Genomic DNA, 9,737 nt, shown 5'->3' on the forward strand with positions numbered 1-9,737 from the left:
CTAACCTAACCTAACCTAACCTAACCTAACCTAACCTAACCTAACCTAACCTAACCTAACCTAACCTAACCTAACCTAACCTAACCTAACCTAACCTAACCTAACCTAACCTAACCTAACCTAACCTAACCTAACCTAACCTAACCTAACCTAACCTAACCTAACCTAACCTAACCTAACCTAACCTAACCTAACCTAACCTAACCTAACCTAACCTAACCTAACCTAACCTAACCTAACCTAACCTAACCTAACCTAACCTAACCTAACCTAACCTAACCTAACCTAACCTAACCTAACCTAACCTAACCTAACCTAACCTAACCTAACCTAACCTAACCTAACCTAACCTAACCTAACCTAACCTAACCTAACCTAACCTAACCTAACCTAACCTAACCTAACCTAACCTAACCTAACCTAACCTAACCTAACCTAACCTAACCTAACCTAACCTAACCTAACCTAACCTAACCTAACCTAACCTAACCTAACCTAACCTAACCTAACCTAACCTAACCTAACCTAACCTAACCTAACCTAACCTAACCTAACCTAACCTAACCTAACCTAACCTAACCTAACCTAACCTAACCTAACCTAACCTAACCTAACCTAACCTAACCTAACCTAACCTAACCTAACCTAACCTAACCTAACCTAACCTAACCTAACCTAACCTAACCTAACCTAACCTAACCTAACCTAACCTAACCTAACCTAACCTAACCTAACCTAACCTAACCTAACCTAACCTAACCTAACCTAACCTAACCTAACCTAACCTAACCTAACCTAACCTAACCTAACCTAACCTAACCTAACCTAACCTAACCTAACCTAACCTAACCTAACCTAACCTAACCTAACCTAACCTAACCTAACCTAACCTAACCTAACCTAACCTAACCTAACCTAACCTAACCTAACCTAACCTAACCTAACCTAACCTAACCTAACCTAACCTAACCTAACCTAACCTAACCTAACCTAACCTAACCTAACCTAACCTAACCTAACCTAACCTAACCTAACCTAACCTAACCTAACCTAACCTAACCTAACCTAACCTAACCTAACCTAACCTAACCTAACCTAACCTAACCTAACCTAACCTAACCTAACCTAACCTAACCTAACCTAACCTAACCTAACCTAACCTAACCTAACCTAACCTAACCTAACCTAACCTAACCTAACCTAACCTAACCTAACCTAACCTAACCTAACCTAACCTAACCTAACCTAACCTAACCTAACCTCTACAACAAGATGACGTCATTTCCGGTGTTGGCCGAGTAGAGTGACGTCATTTCCGGTGTTGCCCGAATGGGGGTGACGTCACTTCCGGTGTTACCCGAGTGGGGGTGACGTCATTTCCGGTTGTCCCTGAGAGCTATGACGTCACTTCCGGTGGTCCCCACTTGTGGTGGCGTCACTTCCGGTGTTGCCCGAGTGGGATGACGTCATTTCCGGTGTTGCCCGAGTGGGATGACGTCATTTCCGGTGTTGCCCGAGTTGGGTGACGTCATTTCCGGTAGCTTCCGAGTGGGATGACGTCACTTCCGGTGGCTTCCGAGTGGGATGACGTCACTTCCGGTTTGCGCATGCGCCACCAGATGACGTCACTTCCGGTTTGCGCATGCGCCACCAGATGACGTCACTTCCGATTTGCGCATGCGCCAGCAGATGACGTCACTTCCGGTTTGCGCATGCGCCAGCAGATGACGTCACTTCCGGTTTGCGCATGCGCCACCAGATGACGTCACTTCCGCTTTGCGCATGCGCCACCAGATGACGTCACTTCCGCTTGCGCATGCGCCACCAGATGACGTCACTTCCGCTTTGCGCATGCGCCACCAGATGACGTCACTTCCGCTTGCGCATGCGCCACCAGATGACGTCACTTCCGCTTTGCGCATGCGCCACCAGATGACGTCACTTCCGCTTTGCGCATGCGCCACCAGATGACGTCACTTCCGCTTTGCGCATGCGCCACCAGATGACGTCACTTCCGCTTTGCGCATGCGCCACCAGATGACGTCACTTCCGCTTTGCGCATGCGCGAGGAGATGACGTCACTTCCGGTTTGCGCATGCGCGAGGAGATGACGTCACTTCCGGTTTGCGCATGCGCGAGGAGATGACGTCACTTCCGGGCTGCGCACGCGCCAGCAGATGACGTCACTTCCGGTTAGGTTAGGATAGGTTAGGTTAGGTTAGGTTAGGTTAGGAATACTTGCCGGAGGGTCTAGGGTTATCTAAGTTACTTCCGTAGGGGTTGGGATTGTGTTAGGATAAGTTAGGGTAGGTTAGGAATGGTCCGGAGGGGTGAAGGTTAATTTAGGTTAGGTTTGGTTACATCCGGGGAGGTACTGGTTGGTTTAGGATAGGTTGGGTTAGGTTGGCTTACTTCCGGATGCATTTGGCAAGCGGTTAATGCATTACTACTTGTATTTTGTGTCATTGGTAGGGCCAATTTCATTGATATATAGATCATTTCTTACCGAGGGCGCACTACCCCTTTATTTACTTAAGAATCATTACATAATTTAATGATTAATTAATATCTTCATAATTACAATTCAATTTTGGCGCCACCGTGGCGCCATCTCTTCGACAATTTTCGAAACAAAGTTGCGAACAGTTTGATAAGTTTCACGAGAGATGGCGCCACTTGTCAGCCAGCAATACTTTCTTGTACATTTCGATTAAAGTTAATAATTATAATATATGCCTTGTAGTAGCTGTTATTTACTTAAAATGTAAATGTAAACAGTTTCTTCATTGTTAATGTAAAGAGTATGTTATTGTGCAGTGATTCCATGTTTTATCCCGTTCCAAACAATTATTGAATGCACGTGCTTATAGTTGTAACATGTGCATTATTTTTTTTTTTTTTTTTTTTAGATCTGTACCTCTACTTTTATATTCAATTCTGCTGGTTTCTGTGTTCTGCAAGTAATCTCCATAAGGATCAGCGCGTTCCTGATTAATCTGCATGTACGTTGTCTAAAGCGATTCGTTAATTTCTTTCAGAAAATGCATTTTACAAGTTGTTTCGTGTTTCAGGATTGAAATGAGTCATTCTTGGTTATTTACAAGTGTTATTAAATGATTAAACAATTAATTGGTGATAATAGAACATTTATGACAATTCAAAGAATACAAAAGTGTCCATACCTGCGTAAGCTTATAAATTAAATTTATAAATCCACGTATACATAGTATATTATTAAAATTTTGATGGTAGGGCTTACCAGGTACATTTTACGCACAGTCTTTGTAAACAAGAGTAAGATACATCCCACGCGACTAAAAGCGGTGCCAATTTATAATAGGAACCTGTAGGTTAACAATTTCTGTTGCTCCTTCTTCGTCGTTGATCCAACAGTTGTTTGTAACTGCTTTAAGACATAGAAACTCTTCTTCTAACTGTAACAAGAGGCTTACCACTAATCTCTTCTACCTGGTTATTGTAGTTCTTGCACCGTTACTCTTAGCTGAACACAAGTAATTGTTAGTCGCATGTCCTTCGAAATGTATCGTCAGACATTTATACACGCAATTACAAGCATACACATGTGCACAATTCAATGACATACCATACTAAACGAGACAAAGGTCAGAAAAAGAGATTATTACAAGTGTCAGAACATTATTAACTTTGATCGTTCAATCGAGGAAATGCTTTCAATTATTTTGACGCAACCACCACTTGGAACATAGTCTCATAATAGAAACGCATTTTTAATGATTATACGTGTTCTATTATCATTAGAGTTCTAACATTGCTGATTAAATTATTAATTATTATCATTAATATATTTACGATATGGTTCCGCCATCTCTCGTGGAACGGCTGAACCCTGCACGACGAACAGTTTCAGCACTTTTTACAGAGATGGCGCTACCAGTCTTCCCGCCATGTTTTCTGACGTAGTGTCGAAAAATGTGAACAAACATAAAACATTCCTTCTTCTGGCTATTAATTAATTAACACTCAGTTTCTCTCGTCACGTAATTAACGGGGGAGGAGCAATAACTTCATGGTTCATGTAAATAAGATGTTATTAAAGAATGATTCGTTGTTTTATTCCCTTCCAGTGAATACTTTCGTGCTTACAGTGATTACAACATATCTGTGTAATATTTGTATAGATTTATACCCATTCTCGTATATTTACTTCTAGTAGTTTCCCTGTTCTGTGCTTGTTTCTCTGAATATGTGCTTTAACAGAAAATATAAGCGATCTGTCCATAGAATTGGACGCATTCCCAATTAATTTCTGCACACGTGGTCGCAAGCAATTCATTTATTTGTGTTCAATACAACATTCTATTATCTTTTTGCCTCGGACATTACAATAGATCTTTCCAGGATCGTTATGGAGGTGATTGAATAATTAAACCGATCATTAATGATAACAGAACGTTTATTGCAACTTCTTGTCAACTTACAAAATACAAAAATCTTAGCTTATAAATTACCTTTACAAATCCACATACGCATAGTATATTACTAAAATTTAAATGGTAAGATAGTAGGTGCATTTTATAAAGGATCTTATTAAGCCAGTGTACGACACATCTACGGCTAACACTGATGTCAATTTGTAAGGATATAACGCAGATCAGCCATTTCTGCAGTTTCTTCTTTGTAGTTGATTAAACAATCCATTATTAGTGCTTCAGGACTCTGCGATTCTTGTCTGAATAGTAATAATAGACCAGCCATTAGTCTCCGGTGCACGGATATTATAATTTCATTTCTGTGATTCTTATCCAATGTAGACATGTAGCTGCTTGAATAATAAAGTCCTTTGGGATGCATTGTCAGACATCAGTGCACATAATTAGAAGGATATACATGTAAGCAATTGCTTGATATAGCATGCTAAACAAAAGAAAGGTCAGAAAAAGGGATTATTACAAGTGTCAGTACATTATTAATTTTGATCGTTTAATCCAAGAAATCCTTTCAATTGTTTACATGCATTCATCACTTGGAACATTTTTAATGTTTATACGCATTCTACTATTGTTATAGTTCTAACATTGCTGATTAATTTATTTACGGCATGGTGGCGCCATCTCTCATAGAACGGCTGAATCCTGAACGGCGAACAGTTTCAGCACTTTTTACAGAGATGACGCTACCAGTCTTCCCGCCATGTTTCCTGACGTAGTATCGAAAGATGTGAACAAACATAAAACATTCCTTGTTGTGGATACTAATTAATTAACACTCAGTGTCTTTCGTCACGTAATTAACGAGGAAAGTGTAGTAGCTTCATACTTCATGTAAATAAAATGTTATTGAAAAATGATTCGTTGCTTTATTCCCTTCCAGTCATTACTCTCGTGCTTGCAGTGATTGCAACATATCTGTGTATTATTTGTATAGATTTATACCCATTCTCGTATATTTACTTCTAGTAGTTTCCCTGTTCTGTGCTTGTTTCTCTGAATATATGCTTTAACAGAAAATATAAGCGATCTGTCCATAGAATTGGACGCATTCCCAATTAATTTCTGCACACGTGGTCGCAAGCAATTCATTTATTTGTGTTCAATACAACATTCTATTATCTTTTTGCCTCGGACATTACAATAGATCTTTCCAGGATCGTTATGGAGGTGATTGAATAATTAAACCGATCATTAATGATAACAGAACGTTTATTGCAACTTCTTGTCAACTTACAAAATACAAAAATCTTAGCTTATAAATTACCTTTACAAATCCACATACGCATAGTATATTACTAAAATTTAAATGGTAAGATAGTAGGTGCATTTTATAAAGGATCTTATTAAGCCAGTGTACGACACATCTACGGCTAACACTGATGTCAATTTGTAAGGATATAACGTAGATCACCAATTTCTGCAGCTTCTTCTTTGTCGTTGTTTAAACAGTCCATTATTACTGCTTCAGGACTCTGTGACTCTTGTCTGAATACTTATAATAGGCCAACCGGTAGTATTCGTTGCATGGATATTCTAGTTTCTTCTCTGTCCTTCTTATCTGACGTAGACATGTAGTTGTTTGAATAATAAAGTCCTTTGGGATGCATCACCAGGTATCTGTGCATAAAATCAAAAACATACACATGTAAGCAATTGATTGATATAGCGTACTAAACAAGAGAAAGGTCAGAAAAAGGGATTATTGCAAGTGTCAGTACTTTATTAATTTTAATCGTTTAATCGAAGAAATCCTTTCAATTGTTTACACGCATTCATCACTTGGAACATTTTTAATCATTATACGCATTCTACTATCGTTATAGTTCTAACATTGCTGATTAATTTATTAATTAGTACAGTCATTAATTTATTTACGGCATGGTGGCGCCATCTCTCATAGAACGGCTGAATCCTGAACGGTGAACAGTTTCAGCACTTTTTACAGAGATGGCGCTACCAGTCTTCCCGCCATGTTTTCTGACGTAGTGTCGAAAAATGTGAACAAACATAAAACTTTCCTTGTTGTGGCTACTAATTAATTAACACTCAGTGTCTTTCGTCACGTAATTAACGAGGAAAGTGTAGTAGCTTCATACTTCATGTAAATAAAATGTTATTGAAAAATGATTCGTTGCTTTATTCCCTTCCAGTCATTACTCTCGTGCTTGCAGTGATTGCAACATATCTGTGTATTATTTGTATAGATTTATACCCATTCTCGTATATCTACTTCTATTAGTTTCCCTGTTCTGTGCTGGTTTCTCTGAATATACGCATTAGTAGAAAGTACAAACGATCTGCCTATACAATTGAACGCACTCCCAACTAAGTTCTACACACGTGGTCGCAAGCAATCCATTTATTTGTGTTTGATACAACAGTGTACTATTTTTCGCCTCAGGCATTAAAATAGGTCGTTCGAGGATCGGTGCAGGAGTGATTGCGTAATTAATCCGATCATTAAAGATAAATGGACGTTTATTACAACTCTTTGTTAATTAAATTACCTTCATAAATCCACATATACATAGTATATTGTTCAAATTTAAATAGTAAGACTTAATAGGTACATTTTATGAAGGATCTTAGGAAGCCAGTGTAAGACACATTTACGACTAACAGTGATATGTGATAAGTGTCAGTACATTATTGGTTTTAATCGTTTAATTAAAGAAATCCTTTTACCATTTTGACGCATCCACTATTTGGATTGTAGTATCGTAGTAAAGATTCGAAAATTTGCACAAGAGAAAGCGTTTAAAGTAAGAAATTTAGTAAAGTACTAATATATAATGTCATTGCTAACCAAAGCAGGGCAACGCCTTTGGTTACCGGCCACATGTCAATTTGATTGGTAGGTTAATCATTGGTTACCGAAGGCGAAATCTGTTGATACGTTATCTTTTGTCGTTTATTTGTTCGCATTCATTTCTGACCGATAACTGTGTTCGTATTAACGGCTGTAGATTCATGACTCTTTTCGTAACTTTGTTTGTGTTACTTTGAAGAAGCAGGAGGGAAGGAATACAAATTCCACGTCTTTATTGAAGGAATTTCATAATAACAATGAATCGTTAGTAAACTCCTTTCGTAACGTTCGGTCTGCATAGTGGTTCGATTCGATTTACGGTTTCTTAATTGGTAGGTTAATCATTGGTTACCGAAGGCGAAATCTGTCGATACGTTATCGTTTATCGTTTATTTGTTCGCATTCATTTCTTACGGATAACTGTGTTCGTATTACCGACTGTCGATTCATGACTCTTTTCGTAACTTTGCTTGTGCTACTTTGAAGAAGAAGAAGGGAAGGAATACAAATTCTACGTCTTTATTGAAGGAATTTCATAATAACAATAAATCGTTAGTAAACTCTTTTCGTAACGTTCGGCCTGCATACTGGTTCGATTCTTGTTACGGTTTCTCGATTGATAGGTTAATCATTGGTTACCGAAGGCGAAATCTGTCGATACGTTATCGTTTATCGTTTATTTGTATGCATTCATTTCTGACCGATAACTGTGTTCGTATTAACGGCTGTAGATTCATGACTCTTTTCGTAACTTTGTTTGTGCTACTTTGAAGAAGAAGAAGGGAAGGAATACAAATTCTACGTCTTTATTGAAGGAATTTCATAATAACAGTGAATCGTTAGTAAACTCTTTTCGTAACGTTCGGCCTGCATACTGGTTCGATTCTTGTTACGGTTTCTCGATTGATAGGTTAATCATTGGTTACCGAAGGCGAAATCTGTCGATACGTTATCGTTTATCGTTTATTTGTATGCATTCATTTCTGACAGATAACTGTGTTCGTAATATCGGCTGTCGATTCATGACTCTTTTCGTAACTTTGCTTGTGCTACTTTGAAGAAGAAGAAGGGAAGGAATACAAATTCTACGTCTTTATTGAAGGAATTTCATAATAACAGTGAATCGTTAGTAAACTCTTTTCGTAACGTTCGGCCTGCATACTGGTTCGATTCTTGTTACGGTTTCTCGATTGATAGGTTAATCATTGGTTACCGAAGGCGAAATCTGTCGATACGTTATCGTTTATCGTTTATTTGTATGCATTCATTTCTGACAGATAACTGTGTTCGTAATATCGGCTGTCGATTCATGACTCTTTTCGTAACTTTGCTTGTGCTACTTTGAAGAAGAAGAAGGGAAGGAATACAAATTCTACGTCTTTATTGAAGGAATTTCATAATAACAATAAATCGTTAGTAAACTCTTTTCGTTACGTTCGGTCTGCATACTGGTTCGATTCGAGTTATGGTTTCTTGATTGGTAGGTTAATCATTGGTTACCGAAGGCGAAATCTGTGGATACGTTATCTTTTGTCGTTTATTTGTTCGCATTCATTTCTGACCGATAACTGTGTTCGTATTAACGGCTGTAGATTCATGACTCTTTTCGTAACTTTGTTTGTGCTACTTTGAAGAAGCAGGAGGGAAGGAATACAAATTCCACGTCTTTATTGAAGGAATTTCATAATAACAATGAATCGTTAGTAAACTCTTTTCGTAACGTTCGGCCTGCATACTGGTTCGATTCTTGTTACGGTTTCTCGATTGGTAGGTTAATCATTGGTTACCGAAGGCGAAATCTATCGATACATTATCGTTTATCGTTTATTTGTATGCATTCATTTCTGACAGATAACTGTGTTCGTAATACCGGCTGTCGATTCATGACTCTTTTCGTAACTTTGCTTGTGCTACTTTGAAGAAGAAGAAGGGAAGGAATACAAATTCTACGTCTTTATTGAAGGAATTTGATAATAACAATGAATCGTTAGTAAACTCTTTTCGTAACGTTCGGCCTGCATACTGGTTCGATTCTTGTTACGGTTTCTCGATTGATAGGTTAATCATTGGTTACCGAAGGCGAAATCTGTCGATACGTTATCGTTTATCGTTTATTTGTATGCATTCATTTCTTACGGATAACTGTGTTCGTATTACCGACTGTCGATTCATGACTCTTTTCGTAACTTTGCTTGTGCTACTTTGAAGAAGAAGAAGGGAAGGAATACAAATTCTACGTCTTTATTGAAGGAATTTCATAATAACAATGAATCGTTAGTAAACTCTTTTCGTAACGTTCGGCCTGCATACTGGTTCGATTCTTGTTACGGTTTCTCGATTGATAGGTTAATCATTGGTTACCGAAGGCTAAATCTGTCGATACGTTATCGTTTATCGTTTATTTGTATGCATTCATTTCTGACAGATAACTGTGTTCGTAATATCGGCTGTCGATT

Source organism: Xylocopa sonorina, unplaced genomic scaffold (genome assembly GCF_050948175.1).
Source record: "Xylocopa sonorina isolate GNS202 unplaced genomic scaffold, iyXylSono1_principal scaffold0632, whole genome shotgun sequence".
NCBI lineage: Eukaryota > Metazoa > Arthropoda > Insecta > Hymenoptera > Apidae > Xylocopa > Xylocopa sonorina.